We start from the raw sequence: 23456 nt of genomic DNA, 5'->3' as shown, positions 1-23456 counted from the left end.
GAGCTTTCCCAGACCCCGACTGACCGCCAAGCGAAGGCGTATTTGCTAAATCTCCGTTACCAGCCGGCTTGGACTTTGAGGCCATTAACCATCAAAAGGAAGACAAAACCCATCCTCCTCGAAGTTCTTCGTCAAACTTCGTATCGGAAGGGCTCGCCTCCTCTTCCAGATATCATTGATCCTTCCCTATTTTCAGAACTGAAGTCTGGTTACGTGCAATAATAAATTACTCAGGGATCAATAAGCTGCTATTTTGCTGAGGCAGGGCAGTTTATACCAAGGCCTCCCGAGGTGAGACATGCAAAAAAATAAAAATCCTTCAGCCTCGCAGACCTCGCGACTACCTTGCATTTTCAGAAATCTCCCTCACTGGAAATAGGATTTCCTCTTGTAAATTTTTGTCCAGTCGTTGTCATTTTTGCAAATTCTGGCTAAACTCCATGTAAAGATGATCACTTCTACACCCATGGGACAGAGGCTGAACCAGAGGCAGGGGAAAGGGGCAGTGGTGGGACCCAAAAATTTTAGTAACAGGTTCCCATGGTGGTGGGATTCAAACTGTGGCGTAGCGCCAATGGGGATGGGTGGGGCACGACGGGGGCATGGCCGGGCATTCCGGGGGCGGGGCATTCCTGGGCAGGGCTGTGGCAAGGGACGAAAGCCGCCATGCGCCGGTCCCAGTGTGGGAAACATTATATGCACACAGGCTACAGGCTGCCACGCACGCCGGTGCACCTCCTGTTAGACTGCTTCAAGTTCTGAGCGCTACTGCTGAGAGGAGGCGCGTAACTAAGGCAAAAATCACGTGGCAAAATCACCAATTAGTAACCCCCTCTTGGCACACACACACAAATAATTAGTAGCCTACTCTCGGGAACCTGTGAGAACCTGCTGGATCCCACCTCTGGGGAGGGGGGGATGGTGCCCAGGGCAGTCTGGCAGGGCAGACCTAAAGGGAGGGGTGTGGGGGCAATTCTCTGCCCCCCCCCCCACATGACCAGCTGGCGTGCGCCCGGGGAAATGTGACCCCACATGTCCCCCACATGTCCCCATGAGTCTCTGTGCTGAACTCTATCTAAAACTGGTTCAGTTTTAAAAGCAGTAGCCTTATTTTGCGTGCTGTGTGGTTGTCGATAAGGGTTACATGGAATTCTAGCAGCATTCTCTCCTGACGTTTCGCCTGCATCTGTGGCTGGCATCTTCAGAGGATCTGAAGAGGATCCTTCAGAGGATCTGATGCCAGCCACAGATGCAGGCGAAACGTCAGGAGAGAATGCTGCTAGAACACGGCCATACAGCCCGGAAATCACACAGCACCCAAGTGATTCCGGCCGTGAAAGCCTTCGACAATACATCGTTCTTACCTTTTTTCTGGATCATGCCCTTTCTCAAGGGTAGATAATTTAAATTGAGGGGCAGCTCCCAAAACATCTTCCAGTATTTTGTTTAACCAGCTTCTCAGCAGAATCCAATTCCGTTTGCAGCAGAAGCCAGCCGTGCACAGCACTGATTGGGGGGAACCAATGACGCCAAGAAACCACCTTCCCTTCTCCAGCAGCAGTTTTTCATCTGGTTAATAATACTGCTGGCTTCTCCATTTTTAATGAAAAGGGAATGTACATTTATTTCATTGAATTAACATGTCACTTAAAAATGGAGAAAGCGGCTGCTGTAAGTTGAAGCAGAAGTTCTAGGTTGCCAGGTGCCGGTTGGAGGATTTTTCAGCTGAGAGGGACCTCAATAAGGTATAAAGTCATAGAGTTCACACTCTAGAGTAGCCATTTTCTCCAGGGAAACGGATCTCTGTGGCCTGGAGATCTCCAGGCCCCACCTGGAGGCTGGCAACCCATGAGGACCAGTTGAAAGTCAGAATGTTGTGTAGTGGTCAGCTTGTCAGACAAGAACTGGGGAGATCTGGGTTCAAAACATAGCTTGCCGTAAAAATCACTGTGGGCCAGTCACATTTTCTCAGCTTAACCTACCTCACGGGGTTGTTGTGTGCATAAAATGGGGAACAATTTTACGCCACCCTGAGCTTCTCGAGGGAAGGGTAAGATAAACAATTAATTAGTAATACCCTGACTGTGTGCCAAGCTGACTTACATACCATGCATTTCAGTGGAATTTGGGCAGTTCTTCAAAGCCGTTCCCTAAATTATTTTTTTAAAAAACCGACACATGTAAATATTACAATTGATTACAATAGAGACAACGAGGATGGGTCGAGTGGGGCTTCGTGTGATTAATTTGTGCATGAATCATGCATTGATAACAATCAATACCGTTCCATCCATTTAATACCACATATAAATTATTGTGTATTAACCAAGGCTGTGACGGGGGCTCTCGACAGTCCTGATTTGATTTCACTGCGCACAAATCATTCCGTCTGAAACGAAAAGCCGCAGAATACCTTTTATTAAGATAAACCAAAGCAACGCAAAATGCCGCGCCAGGTATCGAGCGGCCCGGAACTCTTCATCAAACCGGGTAGTTGAAAGGGTCTGGGTGGAGGGGGCGCCGTTGCCAACTTCCCTGCAGAGCCTGGAGATTTTCCAGAATCGCAACTGATTTACAGATGACAGAGCTCTGTTGCCCTGGAGAAAATGGGTGGAATCTACAGCATTATCCTGACAAGGCTTCTCCTACAGGAAAGCTGTTGACGAGCATCGTGACCCCACCCCCCCATGGAGTTTGGATTTATACCCCCCCCCCCTTCTCTCCTGTACGAGACTCAAAAGGGGCTTACAATCTCCACTCCCTTCTCTGCCTCCCCCACAACAAACACGCTGCAAGATGGGGAAAGGTTGCGGGATTCACAGCCAATGGATATATAGTGACGGCCGCAAACACAGATGGCTTTAGAAGGGGATTAGACAGATTCATGGAGGAGAGGAAGATCAATGGCTATTAGCTATGGTGACTGAATGGAGCTTCCATACCCAGGGGCAGCAGACCAGTGAATATCATTTCTGGGAGGCAGCAGAAGGGGCAGTATCTTGTTTGCTGGCCCTCCAGGACAACTGGCTGGCCACTCCCTCCCCCCCCCACAACAAACACCTTGAGGTAGGTGGGGCTGAGAGAGCTCTGAAGAACTATGACTAGCCCAAGGTCACCCAGCTGGCATGTGCTGGAGTGCACAGGTTAATCTAGTTCCCCAGATAAGCCTCCACAACTCAAGTGGCAAAGCGGGGAATCAAATTCGGCTCTCCAGGTTAGAGTGCACCTGCTCTTAACCACTACGCCATTGGGTGCCACACTGGGAAACCCTGCTCTATAGCAAACACCCAACCACGCAGCAGTACTTACTTCTTGGTAAAGAAGTCTAGGATTTAATATTTACCATATATTAGTGAGCTGATCCTACACGTGTTTACATGGAAATAAACCCTGCCCAAGTTTACTAAAGGTTAATCTGAAATGCTTGCAGGATTGCGGCCCAGCAAACATGTTTATTCAAACTGTGTGCGGATTTACTAAAACTAATACCAAATCAAAGGCACGGGTGATTCAATAATCATTGCACGAATTACATGTCGTTCTGCATTTTAAAATAATTTGGCAGGTGTAACATTCATCCAGGTGGGCAAATGTTTAAGCATATTGTTACGGCGTCACTCCAGTGATGCTTACTGGGAAGTAATGCCGACTGGTAGAGCATGCGCATTGCCCACAGAGGTTGTCAGGCTGAATCCTAGATGGTGCTCATGAAATAGGGTCGCCAGACTCCAGCTGTGCCACATGATTACTCAGAATTACAACTGATTTTCTGACTACAGAGAGCAGTTTCCCTGGCGAAAAAGAAAGCTTTGGAAGGTGGATTCTATGGCATTATACTCTGACAAAGACACTATTTTCCCCAAACTCTGCCCTCCCCTGCATCCACTCAAAAATCTCCAGGAATTTCCCAAACTGGAGTTGGCAACTCCCCCTCTATGATTACCATATATGCTCATGTATAAGTCGACCCGAATAGAAGAAGAAGAAGAAGAAGAAGAGTTTGGATTTATATCCCCCCTTTCTCTCCTGCAGGAGACTCAAAGGGGCTCACAATTTCCTTGCCCTTCCCCCCTCACAACAAACACCCTGTGAGGTGGGTGGGGCTGAGAGAGGTCCGAGAAGCTGTGACTAGCCCAAGGTCACCCAGCTGGCGTGTGTGGGAGTGCACAGGCTAATCTGAATTCCCCAGATAAGCCTCCACAGCTCAGGCGGCAGAGCTGGGAATCAAACCCGGTTCCTCCAGATTAGATACACGAGCTCTTAACCTCCTACGCCACTGCTGCTCGTGTATCTAAGTCGAGGAACCTAATTTTACCACAAAAAAATAGGAAAACTTATTGACTCGAGTATAAGTCTAGGGTGGGAAATGCAGCAGCTACTGGTAAATTTCAAAAATAAAAATAGATATGGTCGAGCAGAGGAGAACGAAGCAGAGGCAGAGAAAGCGGTTGAAAGGGGGAAGGAAAAGAAGAAGGCAGAGGAGAGCAAAGCAGAGAAGGAGGCTGAGAAAGCGGCTGAAAGGGGGGAGACAGAGAAGAAGGCAGGAGAGAGCGAAGACGGGAGAGGGGAAACGCCACACAAGAATTAAGTGGGACCCTCACTTGTGTATAAGTCGCGGGGGGGGGGGGGGGGGGCTTTTTCAGCACAAAAAAAGACTTATACACGAGTATACAAGGTAAATGCTCGGATACTGCTCCTGAGTGCAGGGAGAGCCACAGCCAAACAAAGTAGTCCTTAGGTTTTCCGGGTTGCATGGCCGTGTTCCAGTAGCATTTTCTCCTGTGACAATGAAATTGCATAATCAGTTTTACATACTTATGCATATGGGTGGATCCCACTTAATAATAGGAACAATACGTACTATATTCAGATAAGCTTATAGAAAGTGATATAAGAAATCAAACAAGTTAGATAAGGATGGTCATTCCATTGTACAGCTGATGTTGATCATATGAAACCCATTCATATATTGTTCCTATTGTTTTGGATCCCACTTCACACATGCAAATTACACTTGCAAATTGAACCCTTAACACTTTTAACCAACGCAAAGGGTTCTTTCTCCCACCCTGGACATTCCACTGGTATCTATAGTCCACTTGCTTTAATACCATCAGATCCTCTTAAGCCCCACCTACTTCAAAAAGGGTCTGTTGTGGGGAGAGGAAGGGAAATGAGCCTATAAGCCACCTTGAGTCTCCTTACAGGAGAGAAAGGTGGGATATAAATCCAAACTCCTCTTCTCTTCTTCAAGTAAGCACTGAACTGGGCATGTGCACTGCTTCTGGGATCACAAGGAGAGACTCTCTTTGTCCTATCAACCAAAGAAGCCTGTCTGATGGCCATACAAAGGTCGTTTCCCCACTTACCATCTGCTGCGCGCTACTCTCCCCAAGTAGCGCAGGGTCCCGCGGCACTCCCCACTACAGGGGCAGCGACAACTCAGCGGCCCCAACGCTGCCGCTCTCACGCCCCCTCAGCGTGCGTCATTCCTGGCGCTCCTCAAAATGGCGCCTTTTGATGACCCCGTGGGGAAGACCGGGAGCTCGCCAGAAATGACACGCGCTGAGAGTAGCACGCAGCAAAGGGTAGTCGAGGTAAGTGGGGAAACGACCAAAGAGGGGCTGTTCAGGGGCAGCCCCACCATCATGGAACAGCCTGTCCAGAGAGATGCACCTGGCCCCCTCCACGCTCGAGCTTTCGGAGGTAGCAGAAGACTGTTATATTCATGATGGTATCTGAACAGTTCTGCCAACCAGCAGGATTGATTGATTGATTGATTGATTGATTGATTGATTGATTGATTGATTGATTGATTGATTGATTGATTGATTGATTGATTGATTGATTGATTGATTGATTGATTGATTGATTGATTGATTGGCTGAAATTTTAGGCCGCCCTTCCCCTTGTGGACTCAGGGAGGCATGCAAGATACAAGTTTAAAATATCCAAAGTAGGTGTGTGATCTAGGTGCAAAGCGCAACTAAACTAGGGAAGAGGGAGGGAAGCAACGAAGCAATAGACAAGGTAAAAGGAAGAGGGCAGAGAGGCCAGCTGTTTTGGAAATTACTGTCCTCATCCCAGAGGTGGGATACAGCAGTTTCTCACCAGTTCCCGAGAGTGGGTCACTAATTATTTGTGTGTGCCGAGAGGGGGTTACTAATTGGGTCCGCTTTTCCGTTAGAAATTCCGTTAGGTCCAAAAAATCATGAAGTCCTGTTGTTTCCTATGTGGCTGGTTAGTGAAGGTAGAAAACGGGATCATTCTCCCTGTTGGGCTGTTTTAAAAACATGTTTTAGTAATATGGTAAAGTTCCTTGTTGAAGGAAAGTCTCCTTCTTTCGATTTCTAGAAACAAAATGAAGTATTTGAAAGTATTAAGTATTCGACAGGCAGTCAATTAGAGGAGAAGTAGTTGTTTCTGTTGGCAGTAGACGACAGGACTTGCTATAATGAGTTTAAATTATGGACAGAAAGATACCAGCTGGAAATTAGGAACTTTTTTTTTTACAGTAAGAGTTTTTTACAGTAACAGAGAAATTATTAATGCCCCCGCCCCCGGAATGCCCGCTTCCACCCCTGCTGTCGTGCTCCGCCCTCACTTCAGCCCCATTACGCCATCGCCACTGTTTGAATCCCACCACCGTGGGAACCTGTTACTAAAATTTTAGGATCCCACCACTGCCTCATCGATACGCTTGGTAGAACAGCTCCAACTTACAGGCCCTGCAGAACTGCAGTAAGTTCTCTAGGGCCCTGGTCTCATTTGACAGAGTGTTCAACCTGGCAGGGGTCAGAACTGAAAAGGCTCTGGCCCTGGTTGGGGACAGCCGGACACTTTTCAGGCCAGAGACCACTAATACATTGTGTATTCAGAGGGGCAGTCCCGCAGAGACGATGGGGCCTGACCGTGAATGTAACTCGGTGCTCCACAGACAGCCAGAGCAGCCGGCGGATCACCGCTCCATTCAAATGGTTGATTTGAAATGGTGGGTTTTTAAAATGTATTTTGTTATTATTAAGATACAAAAGGCAGCTAGTGAATGTTTTAAATAAATAAGAACACAATTGGTCTTCTTCCCAAATAAAATGAGTATAGGATCAGGTAGAAAAATATCTGTTTGTATATATAAATATTGGACAATGATTAAGGCAAATCAAATATTGGACAGGGAGTAAGTGAAATCAAAATCCGTATTTGCCATGTTTAAATAGGCAATCTGAGGTGCAGTTAAACATATTATACAACTCATATAATATAAGGTTATAGTGTTTCGGCTTGTACAATTAAGGGTTTTTTATTTATTTATTTATTTCTCAGTCTTATAGACCGCCCAACCCCCGAAGGGGGTGTGTAGGTCTAATACAGATGTGTGTAGGTCTAATACAGAAGTGTCCAACTCTGGTGCTTCAGATGTTCATGGACTACAATTCCCATCAGCCCCTGCTGGCATGGCCAACTGAAAACAACACTGAAAATTATTATTATTATTATTATTATTATTATTATTATTATTATTATACACATAACAACACAGCACAAGTGTCTGGAATTCATCTCTGAATATCGAGTCCTTCCCAAGGACCTAGGATATTAGAGGTATTTGCGTAGAATGTGTGCAGTTCCTAGAAGTGCTGCTTTCTGCAGCATGTGGACTGATGTTCTGTCCAAGTTTAGGCTTTCCAGATGTTTTTCAAGATTTCTTGGGATTCCTCCTTATTGGGTTTATAAACCGCCCTCCCCCGAAGGGCTCAGGGCGGTGCGAAGGGCTCAGGGCGGATGCTATTTTGAGGGAGGGGGATCCACCCCACAACAGCATCACTTTTAATGTTGTTTAGACTAGAGAGCCCAGATTCTCCTTTTAAATCCACCTTATAGGGAGACTCTGGTCTCCCTAGTTTAAACAACATTGAAAGTGATGCTTTTTCAGGGTGGATTCCCCATATCCTACTCCCCGAATAGCATCACTTTTAATGTTGCTTAGACTAGAAAGCCCAGATTCTCCTTTTAAATTCACCTTAAAGGGAGAATCTGGGCTCCCTAGTTCAAACAATATTGAAAATGATGCTGTTTCAGGGTAGAACCCCCCCCCCCCACATAACTGTCAATGTTGGTTGTTGTGGGTTTTCCAGGCTGCGTGGCTGTGGTATGGCAGATCTTGTTCCTAATGTTTCACCTGCATCTGTGACTGGCATCTTCAGAGGTGTATCACAGACAGAAGTCTGGTATAAACTGTGTCCAAACTTCTCTTATAACAGACTTCTCTCTATGATACTCCTCTGAAGATGCCAGCCACAGATGCAGGTGAAATATTAGGAACAAGATCTACCAGATAATGGCCACACAGCCTGCAAAACCCACAACAACCAGTTGAATCCAGCCGTGAAAGCCTTTGACAATACTGTCAATGTATTTTAATCTAGGGAGCCCAGATTCTCCCTTTAAATCCACTATGAAGAGGGTGGATTTAAAGAGAGAACCCGGGGGAAAATTGAGGTTGCCTATCAGGGGAGCAATCTTTAAGCTAGCAGTACCAAAATTTCAGGCTATCTTCTGGAGACTCTCCTGATGATACCAACCAGGTTTGGTGAAGTTTGGTTCAGGGGGTCCAAGGTTATGGACCCTCAAAAGGGTAGCCCCATCTACTATTAGCTCCTTGTTGGATGGGCCACCCACTTTGGGGATCCATAGCTTTGGACTCCCTGAACCAAACTTCACCAAACCGGGGTGGTATCAGCAGGAGACTATCCAGATGATACCACCTAGTTTTAGTGAAGTTGGGGTCAGAGGGTCCAAAGTTATGAGCCTTCAAAAAGGTAGCCCCATCTACTATTAGTTCCCATTGGAAACAATGGGAGATGGGGGCGCCCCCTTTGGGGGTCCATAGCTTTGGACCCCCTGAGCAAAATTCATCAAACCTGGGTGGTATCAGTATGAGACTATCCTGATGATACCACTAAAGTTTGGGTCAGGGGGTCCAAAGATATGGACCCTCAAATGGGTAGCCCCATCTGTTATTAGTGGGTAGCCCCTTTGGGGGTCCGTAACTTTGGACCCCCTGAACCAAACCTCACCAAAATTGGCTGGTGCCACTAGCCTAAAAACTGCGCCCCCTGCCGGCCAAAATGAAAAAAAAAAACACTAAAAATACAAAACACACACAAATGAACCTAAAATTTTTGTCCCCCCCCCCCCCAAATGAGCAAATACACCTCCCTAGCGGAGGGGACAGACACACTGGTGGCCACACATCCCACATCCCCATAACTGCAAAACCTGGAAGTTTTGGCTGTGGTGGGGCTGTGCTGGCACCCTGTTCGGCTGCCAGCTTGTGGGGGAGGGAGGCAGCTTGTGGTGAGGAGGCATTCCCAAGGGCGGAGCTGGTATTAGTTGGCTCCCTCCTGAGGTTTTGAGCCAGTTGCGTGGTTCACCAGCTCTCAGATGCACACCACCCTTTTTGAGCCAGTGTGGCATAGTGGTTAAGAGCAGGTGCGCTCTAATCTGGAGAACCAGGTTTGATTCCCCGCGGCCACTTGAGCTGTGGAGGCTTATCTGGGGAACTAGATTAGCCTGTGCACTCCAACTCACGGCAGCTGGGTGACCTTGGGCTAGTCAAAGTTCTTCTGAGCTCTCTCAGCCCCACCCACCTCACAGGGTGTTTGTTGTGGGGGTGGGGAGAGAAAGGGGGCATATAAATCCAAACTACTACTCCTCCTCTGCAGCATATGTTCTTTAAACCCTGGGGACTTTTTGGCAGCAGGGGAGTTTTGGGGTTTTCCTGAGCTGCCCACACCACCAGAAAGTCCTACTGGAGGCAGTGGGGGGCAATGCACCAGCATCGCATCCTGCTGCCTCCGGGTTTGGATGAGGTTGTCCGTTGCAACCCTCCTCTGTCTTTGAAATGGCCCAGCTCTGGCTCTCCAGGATGACCATTTCAGCAACTTCTGCCCTGGAGCAAAGTGTGTATTGGATCAGGCTCTGAGCAGGCTCACAAATTACAAAACACACTTACATTTTTGCCAAGAAAATACTGTGCCAGGTGAAATCTAATCAAAATGTCTATTTGCAGTATTGAAATCTGCAGTCATATTGGCTGGTTCCCTAGAGTTGTCAACTCTGAGTTGGGAAATAGGTACCTGGAGGTTATAAGGGTGGTGTCTGGGGAGGGGTGGGACCTTAGTGGGATATATATGCCATAAACTTCTACCTCCAAAGCAGCCCTTTTCTCCACTGGAACTGATCTCTGTTGCCTGGAGAACAGTTCCAATTCCAGGTAATTTCCAGGCCCCACCTGGAGGTTGGCAAACCCATGCCAAACCCGTGTGCTTTAGCCTAACCAAAACACACCCCATTTGAGACATTGGAGGAGATTCTTTCATGTGAAGGAGGTATGGCTCTGCACACAAACACTGCTTCCATTGACAATAAAAAGCTGCTTTTAAAAACATAAAACATGCCACCAAATGAATGCAACCTTAACTTTTTTTGTGCTGTCAAGTCACAGCTGATTTATGGCAACCCTAAAGTTTTGAATGTGAAAGATACTGGGAGGTGTTTTGCTTTTGCCTGAATCCCCCTCACGATCCTGGTATTCCTTGGTTGTCTCCCATCCCAATACTTGCCAGGCTCGATTTCCCACTCTGCCTGGAAACCTGCCACTCGGAGGCCAGAGGTTACCCAGAAAGTTTCTAGGCAGTGTGGGAAATCCACCCAGGGTTTCCCAGATCCTAGTCTGCCACTACACCATGCTGACTCTCTGCAACACCGATTAACACCTTCATCCTTATGTTATCCCAGATGACGACTGGGCAATACAAAGGCAACCTTGATTTTCCAAGAGGGGATAAAACCCTCACTGTGGCAATTTTCTCTGCAATCAATAACGTAATATAGTGATGTATAATACACACAATACAATATGATGCAATACAATAGAATACAATACAATTTAATAGAACAATATACGATATATTATAATTCAATACTTCTTTAATAAGTATATTATACAAATATTATTATAATATGTATACAGTACAATATAGTAAGTGTATATAATAAAAAGTAATATCTCACAGGATTGAATCATGCAACATGATTCTAATCTTTACCATCAAACGCCGCTTCAAAGACAGTCTCTCTCCGCCGGTCGGCCCACGTGCTTCCCCCTTTCACACCTTCCTCGTCCCCTATTGGCTGGAGGGGAAAGAGGTGGGCGGGACCTAGCGCGGCGGCTTCTCCTTTCTTCCCCTCAGTGACGTCGCCTCCATTCTCTTTCTCCCCTTCCCCTCTGGCCCCGCCCCTCTCTCCGCCCTCTCCCTTTCTTTTGTGGGTCACGCCCCTAGGGGTGACGTCAGGCGGCGGAGGCTCGGGGAATGACATCACCTGTGAGGGCGGCAGCGCCGAGCCCGGGGAGGGAGCGCGAGCCGCAGTGTCCCCCCGCGCGCCCGCCTCCGCCTCCTGCGCGCAGAGGAGCAGCCCTTGGGGGGCAGGGAGGGGGGCGCAGAAGCGGCCCGGGGCGGGGGGGCTGGCTGCCGGACCGGCCTGGATGCACCCTCTCCAGCCCGACGAGGATGTGAGCGCGGCCAGCGCGTGCAGGTAAGGCGAGGCGCTGCTGCCGGGGGAGAGGATGGCCATGGGGAGGGGGGGCTGTTTGCAAATGCAAAATTGCAAATCGGGTGGGGGCTCTGTGGGTGGCAGCTGGAGCAGGCACAGGTTCCGAGGTCGATTGCATTGGGAGAAATATTGCAAATGTGCATCCTTCCACCACCACCCCCCATCACCTTTTGCAAAGCTCGGTTGCATGGTTGCAATGGCGGCGGAGGGGGGCAGGTGCGCTGCCGTGGGGCAGTAGAGAGGGGCTTGTTGCAACAATGGCCCCCTTCGCTTTTCCGTTGAACAGCAATTAAAAGGCAGGGCTGGGAAAGAAAGGGTGGGGGCGGGGCAGGTTGGACGGGCTGGTTGGGGGGGGGAGTAATAGGGGGATCTTGGAAATGGGGAAGGGTCCTCGCGATGTGATGTTGCAGGAGGCAGGTGGCAACAGAGTGAGTTGAGGGGGGGAAGACTGGAGATCGCCTCGTGGGAGTTGCCGGATTGTGTGGGGGGGGGGGATCTGGGTGTCTCAAGGCAGGGGCAGCTCGTGTTGTGGACCTAGTTGGGGGGGGGGGGGGCGGGTTGAGAGCCGGTGGCCGGCGGGGAGCGAAAGGTAGAGGAGGCTTGTAAGGGGCAGGTGGTGTGAGGAGCTTTGGAGTTTGGGGTGGGGTTGCCAGGGATCGGAAGCGCATGGCGGTGGGGAGCTGGTTGCAGCGGACTGCCCGGGGTGGGTTTTTTTGACAGATGCAGCCAGCCCTAAGCAATGGGAAGCGCGTTGCAAAAAGAAAATGGGGAAAAAAGCACACTGGCTGGTTGGTGGCAGTTGCCAGATTTTTATTTGGGGGGTGGGGGAGGGAGAGAGAAAATAACGGTTAGACTGGACCGCAGATGTGGTGAACGGTGGCAGATGGACCTGCTGGGGGTGCATGCCCGGAGTGAGTGTATTAGAAGCTAGCAGGTTGCAAAAATGTTAACTGGCACGTTGGGAGAGGGAGGGTTTGCTTGAGTGACAGATGTCACTGATGAAAGATCGTGCATGTTTGGGGGGGGACTGTGTAGCAGCTTGGAGGGGGGGAGCAGCGAGCGACACCCGAAGAACGAAGCATCCTTCTGGGTGCCACGGAGAGGGTTTAGTTTCGGGGCGGGCGGTGACGGAGACAGCTGTGCATCCCAGCTGGGTTTCTGCAACTGGAGTGAAGCAGGAGTCCGTGTGGATGGAGACAGGGGCTGGAAGCCCCCTTCCTATTGTGTGCCAAAAGAGACCCATGCCAGGCAGGGTGGAGGAGCGGCTGGGATGGGGAGGGGGGGAGGTCTCCGTCGTGGGTGCCAAGTGAGCCCGCTCTCTTTCTAGCAGTCTCTCTGCATTTTATCCTGCTGGTTTCCCTGCCAAATTAGCTTGCTGCATTTATAGGGTGAAATGGGGGTATGCAATTTGGGGAGGGGCCTGAATTGCGCCCGGTTGTGACCCCCCCCCCCAATACACACACACACACTCATTGCTGGTAGGATGCTCTTCCCATATCCCTCACCTTTCTGAGTCTTCCAAAGGAAGGGAACAAGAACTCATTTTTCTCCCCCCCCCCCATCTCCAGCCTCACTGGGCCCCCATCACTTCCCTCCCCAAAGCAGACCCCCGCCTGCCCTCTGGTTCTGTAAGGTTTTTGATGGGTGACGCTTGAGCTCTCCGTAGTCCCGTTTCCTTGACTTGGTGACTGAGGCTCTGCATTACAGGAGCTCTATGGCTGCCCTCTGACCTATTCCCATTCACCTCTGAAAGCTTGTTTGGGGCTTATTTGATTCCCTTTTCTCTCTCTCTCTCTCTCTTGCACTTTCTGATACCACACTGTATGCTTTTGCACATGCGCCCTCTCCCCAGCGGTAACCGCCACCCTATGGTTTGTCCACTTTTGCAATTTGGGGAAGTCATGCTCCTCACTAGAAGGCAGCCCACGGAAGGCATTGCAGTGAGAACTTCCATGTTCACCCTGTTGCGCGCGCTCATAGGCAGTGTGCCTGCATAGCATTATGAGCTCTCTTCCATTGTGTCCCATCTGGTCCAGTTTTTTCTCTCCTGCTCTCTCTTAGCTGTTGTGGCTTTACTTAGTTGGCACCTTTAAAATAAATACCAAATTTTTAAAATGTTGTCAACCCCAGTTCAGGTATTCATCTTTCTTTCTCTATAAGGGATGCCTCCAGCAAAAGAGGGAGAAAAAAACCCTGGTGATACTTATAGTTAGTAGATTGCTACTAAACAATAGGGGTTTTTTTTTAAAAAAAATGGCTGTATTTCGAAGCTAGAATTTAGTCCTTGCGTAGGCAGTCTGGGTGAAAAGCCGGAGAAAAAGTTGTGCTTTTTCTTAACTCTTTTGAGTGAGAATTTGTCGTTGTTGATTTCCCCTCTCCCGTGTAGATCAAAACCTTCTTTTAGGATTTCCCCCCCCCCCCCCACTTAAAAGGTCAAATCAATCATCCCTTCTCTTTTCTCCACTTCTCGGCAGTAGTTGAGTCACGCCAGAACTGGCACGCACCCACTGGCGTGGCGCTCTCCCACTCCCATCTGCGGTCCGTCTCCCACTAGAACTCCAAAATTCATGGCCGTGCTTTGGTCCTTCCCCCCCCCCCCCTTCCCTGCACCTCATCAAAGGCCCCCAACAGAACTGAAAGCAATGAATCCGCCCATCCAAATTCTGCCTTGACCCGTCTCTGGCTGGCTTGGTTGTCATTTCTCGCCCTGTTTCTCTCTGTGTGTATTGATTATTTTGCTCCCAAGGCGGCGTCAGTGGGCCTTCCCCCCCCCCCCGCCTTCAGTTGCTGAGGATGGATGCTTTCCTCTACGTATTTTGCACTTTGATCCATCAAGTGGGGTTTCTGTTGATTTTTAACCTATTTCAACACCCTTATCTCTTTGCTTAGGTTCATTGGGGGCCTCCCTAAATGATTTGGCTCAGGGCCTTTGAATGTGGCCGAGACGTCAAATCTGGACAGTTTGCTCTTTATGAAGGGGGAGGGGGATCCGTTGAACTTGAACCCAGGACCAAGGGAGGTTCATCCCATAGCCAATCCCTCCTCCCTTCACATTTCACAGCTTTTTAAACAGCTACTGATGATCGCTTACCTTGGGGGCACGAATGCAATTGGATCGTTGTGATTTTTCTAAGGGGAGACATGCCTCTTTATTCCAATAACCCCTTTCTTTTCCCGGCTTATTTCTTGCCAACTCCAAAGCATGTTCCACGGGCTGAAGAGCCAGCGGACTTCCTTGGCAAAATTTTGCCTTTCCTTTTGGCGGACAGGTGTGTTAAGCATCTGGGTTTTTCCGTGGTGTTCCGGACCGTGCATCTTTAGGGTACCAATATTTCCTTGGCCAGAATGTACATCACGGGATTGACAGAACTGTCCTCGATTATGTGAGCTGCCCTATGGATTTGACCAGGTGGTTAAAAAAAGACCCCCAAATTGATGTAAAATCTGTACACAAATGGAGTGTGACACCAACATCCTTTCCTCCCCCCCCCCCCACTTCTCGTCCTGACCTAAACAAACACCTGATTGATTCAACTTGTTGCTTTAGACAGGGCTGTAATAATCTTTTTTCTTGAACCAAGAAACGCTAATGGAAGGGGGAGGGGCAGGTCCTCTTTATTCCCTTTATTCCCTTCCTTAGATAATCCATCTCTCCTTCACAGTGCTTTGACTGTAGTCGTGGCTCCGTGGCTCTACCATATGCCTTTATTCTCTAGCTAAGCAAGAATTCGGCAGGGGAAAAGACGGGGTTGGATCAAATCAAAAGGAATCTTCGCCTTCCTTTTTTGCAGGCTTAACGGAAAATAATCGCTTTTGTTTTTCAGAGGAGGGTTTCTTAATTTTTTTCCCTTGCTTGTTGACTGAAATGTATCCAGCAACCCTCCCCTGTTGATAGGACACTTGCAAAATAAATTAGTTGAGAAGGGACATTAAGGATTGCACTAGCTGACGCTCTGAAGTTTACCTGGGAAAAGGACGGGGGCTCGAATGGAACGGTTGGATCTTCGACACCCAGTGGAGGCGTGGCTCCTTAAATGAGGGGGGGGGGGTTCCAGTGGGGAGGGAATTGCAGTGTGAGCTGCGGAAAGGGGAGTCGTTCTACCTGGCTGCCTTCTTGGCTGCAGGCTGCAAATCGCCCTCTGTCCGTCGGATGGGGAATCGGGCCCCACTTTACACCGTTCGGTCTTCCATCAGGCGATTCCTGAGATCTCTCCTTAACTCTCTGGCACCAAATATTGATTTGTTTTCAGATTTGTGAAGGAGCCGTTGAGCCTGTAGACCTTTCCTGGGTCCTCCTCGCTTCAAACTGCAGGCGAGGGGGTGTGACATCCTTTTCAGAAAGACAGGGCTCCTTTTGGAAACTCTGGGACAACCCCCCCCCCCCCCCCCGCCCCGTATTATGGTAGGATTGCGTTGGGAACGCTGCCGGGATCTAGATGGATTTATTAAGCCAGGCGCCGTCGTCGTTGGAACGTCAGCGGCAGTAAAATAGACCCTTTTCTCTTTTTTGAAACGGGGAAAACCTTCGGCTCTTGCTTGATTAATATTGCCCACTATCGATGGATTTATCTGAGCGCGCCACACCCACGTCTACGGTTCAGTGGCATCTTGAAAATGCCACTTTGTGGCTTTTAACTGGGATTGCTGACGGGGGATTCATGTCCAGTTTTTTTAAAACGGTAAGTATGGGGGGGGAGGGAGGGGTCTGTCTGCTGTGTGGTGTTTGAGAGCATGGTTATAGACGGCGGCAATGACCGGGTATATCTTTTCAAAAAGAATGGCCAGCAATCCAGAATTGTCATGTGGCATTTACTGTCCTGGGACGCGGTGTTTATGGGATGCGGTGACTTAAGGGATCCATCTTGTTATGGTGGGCAGGTTTATTTGGAGCATCCTCATTCAGGGGCAGTCAGTCTGAGTTCTTCGCCCTGTAGAAAAAATGGGTTTGTGTCCTGTCTTATGGAAATCTGGCTGCTTTGTGTTGAAACGGAATGGTGGACTAGTTAATCTGACATGGCCAAATTGGTATTCTCGTGGGTCGCCCACCCCTCCCACACACCCCGACCTCCTTGTTCACCAGATCTGGTCTATTAAGTTGTGCATTCTCCAAAGCAGACTTTTTTCCTCCATGCGAGTTCTTTCCCTTTGTGTGTGGCGTTAATCAGCCCTTTAGTGGGCAGCGCTGGTGGGAAAATGGCAACCGGGGGATCGTGAGCCGGGAAAATGGAAGCCACCTGAACTGGACATTTCTTCTGGATGCTGTAGTCATGAGTTTATTTTGTCTCACTTGGAGCATCCCACAAGGAAATAGTGGTTCTTCTGACATCCCACTGTCAAATGGTTCCTTCCACAAAAGGAATTCATTGATGTCATCATCGCCTCCTCCCCAAGTTAACATTTCAGTGCATGATGCGACAGCAGCGCCGCTACAGATAAAGTGCGTTTTTGGCGTACTTGTGCTCAAGTAATAAACTGTGGGGACGACATGCTGTTGAAGAAGAGATGCTGGTTGTTTCTGCTAGTGTCTGGGAGAAATGAATGTGCTGCAAAGTATACCCGTCCAAATACTGGAGGTGGTAGCGTGGGTTCACCAGGGTCCTTGTCCTGAGTTTTGGTGGAAGTTAATGGAGCGGGAAGAAAGGATGACTGGAAAGATTGAACAAGGAGAGGGTCAAGGGTGGAATGGCATTGGATGAAGTGGGCTATGGTATCTTCTGGATGGGTGGGAATGTTTCTTCACACAGGGATTCCTGTGGAACTCTCCACAATATCTGATGGCTGTTGTTTACAAAGGTAGCTTTGGGCCAGTTCACAGAGGGTAGGTCTACCTAATGTTGCCGGCCATGACCGTTGGAGATTGTACACCAAAGGATGGACATTTTCCCCCAAACCATCCCGTTGGCAGCTCTTTGGGGCTTTAAAAAGTCTGCTGTGGTCCCAGACGGCTCTTATTGTGTCTCTGTTCTAAGTGGATTCAGTAGCCATCGAGTACAAAAGTGATTATTATAAGTGAGGTAGAACTTCCATGTATAATAGCAGTATACCCTTCTCACTTCTTTTTGCACTCCTTATTCAGAGTGGTATACAGGGATTCTCCTGTCTCCACTTTATCACTACTAGCCTGTGAGGTAAGCTAGGCTGAGCATGAGTGACTAAACCAAGATCACCAGGTGAGCGTGCAATTCTAGAGGGATGCTTGTGTGTGTGTGTGTGTGTGTGTGTGTGTACAGAGAGAGAGAGAGAGAGAGAGAGAGAGAATGGGGACCTCCTCTTTTTCCATTGGTCTTCCTGTTGAGTCTCTCTTTGCACGTTCTCAGAGACACCAGAAAATCTCTGCCTAAGTGGCTGATTTCAGGCTGGTCTCCCTATAGCACTTTAAACTGGTGGTACTCTTAGTGGCTGGCTGTGTGACTGTTCAAGAATCCCCCCCCCCCCCGGATAATTTTTTTAATGCCCTCATTCTCTTCCCTGATCTGTCCGCCTCTTTTCTCTCTCTTTGTAGATATTCTGTTCCAACCTTTACGCCTTTGCTTTCGGTCTTCTGCGTTTCGAAAGTTTGTCTGGGATTTGACTTTTTATGTTTAAAAAAAACACACAATTGTCTTTGCTTCAGCCTAGTAAGTCCTTTCTCCGAGCTTCACAATTTTTGAAAGTTTAGGAGGGTCTTTTTAAATGCAAAGAGAGATCCCTCAAAGAATTGTGGGTTTTGGTCAGCATTCAAACCAGAGGATTTTCTGGGAGGCTTATAACAGTAAGCCCAGATTTTGCATGTCGCAAAACCAACCAAATAATGTTTGTTTTGTGTGTATGATGGGTCTTGATTACTGACAATTGACACAATTTTGTTGACGGCTGAGTGTGCCAGCGTGAACCAATGTCTATTTACTCAGAAGTAATTCCCACTTCATGCAGTGGGGCTTACTCCAAAGTAAGTGTGTGCTTGGGGTCGCGGCCAATTGCAATCGCGCCATGCATCTTTGTGATATAATTGCTTGGTAAATTATGATGCGGTCTGTAGAAAAAAATTACCTTTCTTGTGTCGGGTGTCTTATCTCTTGTCATGCAGCTTGCCTAAAGTAAGTGATTATAAGTGGGGAACCGCGGGGGGCGGGGAACCATTCGGTTTTCCAACGGTGGGGTTTGTGCTTGTGTTGATGATGTCAGAATTTCTTTAAGGACAAAGTCGGAGTGCCGGTCTTGCCTTTCCGTTGGTGAATCTTGTAGGTGCCTTTTTGTGAAGACGGCTTGTCTCCCAAACGCTTCTGCGGCCATGGTTTAATGTTTAAAAGCTCATGTAATTGAAGCAAGTGCTGCTCTTACGTTCTGTGCTGTTACCAGAATGGACAGCGTTTACTTGCTGTGCACTCTGTACATGCTGAGAAATACTGATTATAGGCATTGTCTGTGTGCATATGTTAAGAGATTGTGCATGAATGGTGTTTTAAAAAATAGGGAGGCGCTCAGGTTTTTTTTTAAAGATAGACGGAAACCTGCGGAACGTTCTGGAAAAGCTTGGCAAAGTTTTCAGCTGGCTCTGGGATGTGGCCTGATGTGCCAGTTTCTTACAAGGCACCTTCTCTCGCACTCAGGGCCTTGGAAAAGTGGCAGCTGGTTTGACGTAAGGAACATGGCAAAACTTGACTGTACATGGCTGCTTCCGGCTGAGTCAGGCTATTGGTCCTTCAAGGCCTGCATTGTCTGCTCAGGCGGGCAGTAGCTTTCCAGGGTTTCAGACCAAGGTCTTCTCCATCACATACTTCCTGGTCCTCTAAGTGAAGACTGCGTGGATCGAACCTGGGGCCTTCTGCATGCCAATCAGGAGCTTTGCCACGGGCCATAGTGGAGCAAAATGTAAAGAGAAAGCTCTTGTGGACTAGTAACTTTGGTAGGCTGGAGCTGTAAGGCTGATTGTATGGCGTGAAAGCAAAGGAGGTGCTTGAGGAATAGATGCCTCTTGGTGACTCGAGTGAGCAAGTCAAACCGTGTGATGTGGGATGAGACAAAAGCAAAATAAGAGCGTTCTTCTGGAGTTGCCAGCTCTCTGTTGGAGTTTCTAGCTTGGCTGGCTGGCCTGAGTCATCTCCCTGAAGGAGGAAACACTCAGGTTGTCTCCATGGCCAGAGTTCTGGCAACGGCCACCTGAGAAATTACAGAGGAGCCTGGTGGCTTAAAGGTAACAAATTGTGGCTCAGGCTTTTGTGGGGTAGGATCCGTGCTGCTATTCTGCTGGGGTCAGTAAGCGGTTTCTGGCGTTCACTGAAATCATTCAGGTTCTCCACCCTAAGGGAGACGTGCCAAGTGGGCTTCAGATTTCAGCTTTTAGCCCAGGGCTGGACCAATAAGGACTGAAGATTGTTTGACAGCTTGCTGGCTTCCAACTTAGATCCTCAATGGTGGCCTTTCTTGATTCCTCCCACCTGTTAATGCGAGTGGCTAACGGAGACATGGGCTTTTTGGTGGTGGCTCTGTCGTTGGAGGACTGTTGGGCTTTTGAGCATCTTGTTACAGCGTCCTTCAGGTTTATTTGGGTTCCCTGGCCTGCTAACTTTTCCCAGCTCGTTTTCCTGATGGTATCACTGCCGTTGTATGTCTTCTGAGTGCTCTTTTTTAAAGCTATAAAATCCTCTTTGAATAATGATTCCTGTGGCACTCCAGATGTTCATGGACTACAGTTCCTATCAGACCCTGCCAGCATGGCCAATTGGGGATTTGTAGTCCATGTACATCTGGAGAGCCGCAGGTTGCAGACCCCTGAAAGGAGGGATAGAAATCATTTCCAGTACTTTGGACCAGCTGCAGTGGCTGTCTCAGAGGCACCCACCTGGGCAATTCTGCACCTCGGTTGCAGGGTAGGGCTGGAGGTCTCGATTCTGATGGAGACGAGAGACTCTGAGCTTTCCTTCGAGGCCCCAAGTCTCCTCTGACCCACGCGTAGGTGAGCAGCAGGAGGGCTTAGCAAACGGCAAGACGTCTCGCAGCTTTGCGTCTGTGATCTGGAACATTCCCTCGCCCTTCCCTTTGTGCGAGGATCTTGAAAGGCTCTGGGGTTTTGCTTTGGTAGCATTTCCATGGCGACTTGGCCCAGGTTTCTTTGGAAGTGGTAGCGGGTTGGCCCTACATCTGAGCAGGGGGCTGGTTTGTAGGACTGTGGTCCCTCCTAGACTGATATGGAGTGGGGGGGGGGGGTTCTTCCATTATGCCTTGTGCAGCTGTTGCTCATGATTCAAAAAGGCTGGGTCCTTTAGATTCCACCTATGAAGGAGTGTGCGTGTGTGTTTGCCAGAGGCGTATGGCCTATAGGGCTGGGTGGGTCCCCCCCATATGACCAAACAGCTTGCGCAGCCCCCTGCAGTTGCGGGTGGGACTCGTGGGCATGCCCCGGCCTCCGGTGGGGGGCACGGGGACGCCTGGAGAAGTTGTCTCCAGGAGCCACCCCCCCTCCCCTGCCCTTGTATGCCTCTGGTGTTTGCTGGCTGGAAGACTGTAATAACAAGGGGACTCACAGTCTCTGCTTTCCAGGAGAGTTGGAGCTGAGTTAATGTGATAGGGTTGCCAATCTCCAGGTAGGGCACTGAGAACTCCTGGAATTATAACTGATCTTCAAACTGCACAGATCGGTTTCCTGGGAGCAAACAGCAGCTTTAGAGAGTGGATTCTGTGGCATCTGATCTCTGCCGAGCTCCTTCCCATCTCGAAACTTCAAGCTTTACTTTCAAATGCAGGGATTTCCCAACCTGGAGTTGGCAACCCTGTTGACGCAAAGCGAACGGAAGCCACCGGATCTAAGCTGCTGTCATTATCAGCAATATACAAATAAAGCGTCAAGTGTTTTAATAATACCCAAAGTGCACAAAGTAAATAAAGGGCAGAGCGCAAACAACACAACACAGGAAAACCTGCCAATGTAAACGACAAGAGTCCTCCTCATTGCGAATCAGTGCTGTGCAATTCAGTTCTACATCATATCTCTGCTTCTGTTTTTCCACTTGAACCCTATTAATGCAGTCAAATGGGCTGAGGTTGTGTCCTGGCTATTTGCAACCCCCCCCCCCCCAATTCCCCCCAGCAGTGGCGTAGGAGGTTAAGAGCTCGTGTATCTAATCTGGAGGAACTGGGTTTGATTCCCAGCTCTGCCACCTGAGCTGTGGAGGCTTATCTGGGGAATTCAGATTAGCCTGTGCACTCCCACACATGCCAGCTGGGTGACCTTTGGGCTAGCTCGCCAGCTTCTCGAAGCTCTCTCAGCCCCACCTACCTCACAGGGTGTTTGTTGTGAGGGGGGAAGGGAAAGGAGATTGTAAGCCCCTTTGAGTCTCCTGCAGGAGAGAAAGGGGGGATATAAATCCAAACTCTTCTCCTCCTCCTCCTCCTCCTCCTCCTCCTCCTTCTTCTTCTTTTTGCACCACTTCCCAATAAACCCTGTTGTTTTAATTCAGTTGTTAACAGGAGCAATTTTGGCTTTGCGTGTTGTGCCAGCTAAGATTGGGCATGGGGGGGGGTCACAGTGGATGGGGGCCCCCATCCCAGCTTCCAGCAGTCTTCCTTTCAACACAGGTAAATTGGAGGCTGCTGCGAGAGTTCCCTGGGTGTGATTTCCCTCCTGGGGGTCAGGAGAGTTTTGTCCCTGGAGTCCGTGGCCTGGAAAACCTCTTGGGTGACATGAGCATGTCGAAGTGTCTCAGTACAGTGTAACAGCTTTGTAGAAGTGGAGCAGAAAGCCTGTTACGAGCTTCTAAGTGTCTGTGGAAATGAGAAACGTTAAAACATTTCAAGGGAAGAAGATGCTCTTAATCTTTAAAGACAGGTGTCAGGGTTCTTGTCTTCCCTCCATTCGACTTCTTAATGTTAAGAGGGCAGGGCTGAGCTAAAGCTACTCAGCGTGGGCGGGAGGGGTGGAGAGGAACTCTGCACATGTTCAGTAGTACTTTATTGTTCCATGTACCTTTTACAGCAAGGTGTCAAACTCGCGGCCCTCCAGATGTTATGGACTACAGTTCCCATCATGATGGGAACTGTAGTCCATAACATCTGGAGGGCCGCGAGTTTGACACCTATGTTTTACAGGATAAGATGGGAGAAGCAGGCTGGGAGGGCTGGGGGAGTGTGTCATAGGCAGTCTGGTCTAGTGGTAATAGTGCCAAGCTAGGATCTGTGAAGAGCCAGGATGAAAGCCTGGTCCTACTGTGTAGCTCGCTTGAAGTCCCTTGGGTTAGTCATTGTCCCTTTGGCTTGCCTACTGCACAGGGCTGTTGTGAAGATGAGCAAGACTGCGCCTTAAGCTCCTTAAAGCAGTGGTTCTCAACCTGGGGGTCGGGACCCCTTTGGGGGTCGAACGACCCTTTCACAGGGGTCGCCTAAGCCCATCGGAAAACGGTCTTTTTATATTTTATGTATACCAATTTTATGGTTGGGGGTCACCACAACATGAGGAACTGTATTAAAGGTTTGCGGCATTAGAAAGGTTGAGAACCACTGCCTTAGAGGGTAGAGCAGAATAAAGACATGCTAGAAAGATGACCACGCATCTGGACATTAGGTTATCCCTCTGACACTGTCTTTTTGGCTGAGTGATGTTCGAAAGTAAACACATACACACCTCTGCATGTGCTGATGTGGACTTGCAGGCCAGAGCGCATGATGGGCTATGCGCATGGCTATGGATCTGATTTTGTTACATGATTTCTGGCATACGACCTTCATGTCTGTATGGTCTACCTGTGAGTTCCAGGTACTGAACAGTGGAGTAGAATTGTGAAACCTTTAATACCTTTGGAAGGACTTCCATCTGCGGTGATCATCATTGTTTATAGAACGTGGGTCCCGACAGACCATGGCGCACC

General features: G+C 48.9%; 1 protein-coding gene across 1 annotated transcript in view; it reads left to right on the top strand.

The window, feature by feature from the left end:
• The first annotated feature begins 11390 nt into the window (after positions 1-11390).
• The window catches only part of PTPRS (protein tyrosine phosphatase receptor type S), a 362151-nt gene continuing 350085 nt past the window's right edge, over positions 11391-23456 (top strand). Inside the window, 1 exon segment of the mRNA XM_048496069.1 lies at positions 11391-11598. The gene's annotated coding sequence lies outside the window, so the exon portion shown is untranslated.

This window comes from Sphaerodactylus townsendi, linkage group LG05 (assembly GCF_021028975.2).
Source record: "Sphaerodactylus townsendi isolate TG3544 linkage group LG05, MPM_Stown_v2.3, whole genome shotgun sequence".
Classification (NCBI taxonomy): domain Eukaryota; kingdom Metazoa; phylum Chordata; class Lepidosauria; order Squamata; family Sphaerodactylidae; genus Sphaerodactylus; species Sphaerodactylus townsendi.
This window is presented reverse-complemented; position numbering and strand designations above follow the sequence as displayed.